The following is a 4,730-nucleotide window of genomic DNA, read 5'->3' on the forward strand; positions in this document are numbered from 1 at the left end:
AACCAGTTAAAATTGTTGCCAAACATCAATCCTCAAGGTCACAAGTCCATCTCCAGAGATCTTGATGTTCCTTTGTCCACGGTGCGCAACTGAATCAAGAAGTTTACAACCCATGGCACTGTAGCTAATCTCCCTGGATGTGGATGGCAGAGAAAAAATTATGAAAGGTTGCAACATACGATAGTCCAGATGGTGGATAAGCCCCAATCAAGGTCCAAAGAAAATAAAGTTGTCCTGCAGACTCAGGGCGCATCAGTGTCAGCATGATCTATCTGTCCACATGTTAATGAAACACTGTGGCAGGAGGCCCAGGAGGACCCCACTGACAATGAGACAAAAAAGCTAGACTGCAGTTTGCGAAAATGTACGGACAGATGACACCAAGGAAGAGCTTTTTGATAAAGCACATCATTCTACTGTTTACTGAAAATGGAATGAGGCCTACAAAGAAAAGAACCCTGCAGTCAAATATGGTGGAGGTTGACAGATGTTTTGGGGTTGTTTTGCTGTCTCTGGCACTGTGTGCCTTGACTGTGTGCAAGGCATCATGAAATCTGAAGATTACCAAAGGATTTTGGGTGGCAATGTAGTGCCCAGTGTCGGAAAGCTGGGTTTGCGGTCTAGGTCATGGGTCTTCCAGCAGGACAATGACCCCAAACAAGAAGCCCCAGAAATGGATGGAAACAAAGCACTGGAGAGTTCTGAAGTGGCAGCAATGAGTCCGAATCTATATCGCATTGATCACCTGTGGAGAGATCTTACAATTGTTGTTGGGAGAAGACGCCTTCACATATGAAAGACCTGGAGCCGTTTTGGGGGGTTTCTGTGAAATTATGTCCAATTTGCCTTTTTTTCTATGTTTTTTTTAAGTGTTGTTCCAATACACATAAATGAAAGAAGGATATGTATAACTAAACGAGTGATTGTAATAATTTTCTGTGAGAAATACTTCATTTTCTGGAACAATTTCAAGGGTGCCAACTCTTTCGGCCATGGCTGTACCTCCTGCACAGTGTAGCAGCATGTCCTCACTCTGGTTTCACCAGGCACACTGTGCATGTGCCGAAACTTCATCAGCTTGCAATACAGGCAAGTAGGCCATGCTTACGTGCATTGCAATTGTGGTGCATATGTGGGATTATGTAACAATATAATACAGTAGATGATATATCATCTGAAGCTTCTAAAATCACAATTTTGCCTTTGTGGTATAGCTCTGGCGCATGCACAATAAAACAGAATGCATGTGCCAGGCTGCAACCGTGGAAATAATAAACTTGTTATATATCAGCTTGTGACAACATGTGCCAGAACCAAAAGACAATAGCGGATGCTGAAGATTGCATTACATGTACACCTTTCGAGCCTTTGAAATCCCCAATATGAGCCATTGCCTTGTCCTGGCGCATGCGCATTGAATAGAATGCCCATGCCTAGGCTACATCAGTGCACTGACCATGTGCTGGGAACTGGAAGATTGTCTGAACTGGATCACAGCTTTCAAAATTCACACATTTGTCATTGTGTTCTCTTTCTGGCGCATGCGCAGTGAAGCATCTGTCCTACGCGTTTCGAGCATTAAAACGCGCTTCGTGATAGCATGGTGCTATGACTAAGTGCTTTTAATGCTCGAAACGCATCGACCAAGTGTTCCTATTTTATCTATTTGGACAATAGTTTTAAGACAATGAGTTTCTGGCAGTAGCTGGATACCTGTTTTGGTCATAGTGACCATTTGACTTGGAACTGGACATAGGATTTTTCTGTGCACCGCACCCATCGAGGATAATTGCCTGCAGTGATGAGCTAATGTCTCCTCCATTTTTTTCCTATTTGTGCAGTGAAGCAGGATGCGCTTGCTTACACTACATCTGTGCCCTGGACATGTGCTGGATACCGAATAATATCTGAGCGCAAAATAGTTTTACACCTGCTTCAGTGCCAAAAACAAATTATGCATGCATGAGAACATATCACCAACTGGGAACGTGTCTGCGAGCCTTTGAAATCCCATGCACGTGCTATTGTCCTGTAGTTACAGCGCATGTGCAAGGAAACAGGATTCACATGTCATGGTGTCATTAATGCATTACACATGCGGTAAAACTTGTACATTTGTAATTCAAGCAAGTAGTAATGCATGCACAGTGACGCAGAGCGCACTTAGGAGTGTCTACGGAAGATCCAAGTTTGTTGTACACCCGTTCTAGAGCCAAAACACAATGGCGCATGCGCAGTGATGCAGAGCGCACTGAGCATGTGCAGGAAAGCTTGTTGTGCAGCCGCGTCACTGCGTAGGCGCAGGATTGCCAGAAAAATCTCATAATTGTGTAAAAATACTGCAGATTTTAACTTTATATGGCGATGTGTGACAAATCCACCTCAGGAAAAGTCTGCAACGTGTGAACGTTGTCCGAGCCCCAGGACATGGCCTGATAGTCCAGCACTTATACAGCATTAATGACATTAGGTGCGTCCCTTTAATACGTCATATTCATATACACGCTCCGGTACTGTGTGTTATTATTAATATCTCGTCCTTTACAGATACAATAATATATATTATATATATGTATATGAGTAAAAACATAGAAAAATAGAAAACGTTTTCTGTTAGTGCTGAGCTTGTATACAGAATACATCTGTGAGATTCAGAGAAAACCAGGAAGGGAGGGGTTAATTAACATTTTTCTACACAGAGATTAAATTGCTTCAAGGAGACCATTTGATCTTGATCGTACAGGTTTGATTGGATGATATCAGATCCATGTATATATGTCTAATATATATATATACACTAGTGTACAAGAAAATGGTGGCCTTAACAACCAATCAGATGCTGCTGCTCCACCAATCACTCAAAGGAGAGTCTGACTGCCCAGAGCAACCAATCAGATTTCAGCTTTCATTTTACCACAGATTAGAAATGAAGTCGTCTTTTCATTTTGCCTTGAATGTCAGACAGATTTTTCTCCCTTTTTTGATTCCACACAATTCACAGTAAAATGATTAGATTACACATTTATATTTCTCGGCTCTTTGTCTTCTTCTGTCCTGTTCTTAAAATTCTACTCAGAAACTTCATGATATCTGTCTGTGGGAAAGCTGGGAGACAACCAAGATGGCTTCCACAAGGAATATCAACCCAAACTCCTGAAAAACCAATCACTGCTGTATCGTTACATAACCAATATAACTCAGCAGTCTGGCAAAGATGGACACAACTAATATGGCCGACACCTAGCCATACTAGGGTGCAGATTAGACATACTGGGGTCCTGTATTTATTTAGGGATCTGAATTTATTGAGGGGCCTGGTCTTAGGTGTGTATTTAGTGGTCTGGTCTGGTTGGTTTAGGTGTAAGATCTGGGGTCTGTATTTATTGACGAGGTCTGATTTTGTATAAAAAATTTTTTGGAGGGGTCTGGTTTGGAGTCTAATTATTTTGGGGTCTGGTCTGGAGTCTAATTATTTTGGGGTCTGGTCTTCGGTCTGTATTTAGGGGTCTGGTCTGGAGTCTAATTATTTTGGGGTCTGGTCTGGAGTCTAATTATTTTGGGGTCTGGTCTTCGGTCTGTATTTAGGGGTCTGGTCTGGAGTCTAATTATTTTGGGGTCTGGTCTGGAGTCTAATTATTTTGGGGTCTGGTCTTCGGTCTGTATTTAGGGGTCTGGTCTGGAGTCTAATTATTTTGGGGTCTGGTCTGGAGTCTAATTATTTTGGGGTCTGGTCTTGAGTCTAATTATTTTGGGGTCTGGTCTTCGGTCTGTATTTAGGGGTCTGGTCTGGAGTCTAATTATTTTGGGGTCTGGTCTTCGGTCTGTATTTAGGGTTCTGGTCTGGAGTATAATTATTTTGGGGTCTGGTCTTCGGTCTGTATTTAGGGGTCTGGTCTGGACTATAATTATTTTGGGGTCTGGTCTTCGGTCTGTATTTAGGGGTCTGGTCTGGAGTCTAATTATTTTGGGGTCTGGTCTTCGGTCTGTATTTAGGGGTCTGGTCTGGACTATAATTATTTTGGGGTCTGGTCTTTGGTCTGTATTTAGGGTTCTGGTCTGGAGTCTAATTATTTTGGGGTCTGGTCTTCGGTCTGTATTTAGGGGTCTGGTCTGGAGTCTAATTATTTTGGGGTCTGGTCTTCGGTCTGTATTTAGGGGTCTGGTCTGGAGTCTAATTATTTTGGGGTCTGGTCTTGGGTCTGCATTTACTTATTAGATCTGGTGTCTGTATTTATTTAGGGCTCTCATTTAGTACTATACTTACTAATGCGTCTGGTCAGGGTTCTGTCTTTATTTAGGGCTCCGGTCTAGTTATTTATTTAGAGGTCTAGTGTCCAAGTTTATTTAGGGGGTCTGGTTTGTGATCTGTATGTATTGAGGGGTCTGGGACCAATATTTATTTACATGTGTGGTGGCTGAATTTATTTTCGGGTCTTGTCTGAGACCTGTATATACAGTATTTAGGGTTTGGGGGCCTGTATTTATTTACTTCTATATTTTTTTTAAGTCTGATGGCTGAATTTATTTAGGGGTATTGTTGGGAGTCTTTAGTGAAGGGTCTATGTTTGGGGGTTCTGGATTGGGGTCAGTATTGGATTAGATGTATTGCAGTTTGAAGTTATTGGGCCTGAGTGTAGTGCATCCAGTATGGGGTCCATTAGAGGACCTGTTTTCATTGTGGCGTGTACTGATTTAGACTAGGTTGGGGCATTCCCCAAAAATGACAGTCA

The sequence above is a fragment of the Ranitomeya variabilis genome, chromosome 3 (genome assembly GCF_051348905.1).
Source record: "Ranitomeya variabilis isolate aRanVar5 chromosome 3, aRanVar5.hap1, whole genome shotgun sequence".
NCBI lineage: Eukaryota > Metazoa > Chordata > Amphibia > Anura > Dendrobatidae > Ranitomeya > Ranitomeya variabilis.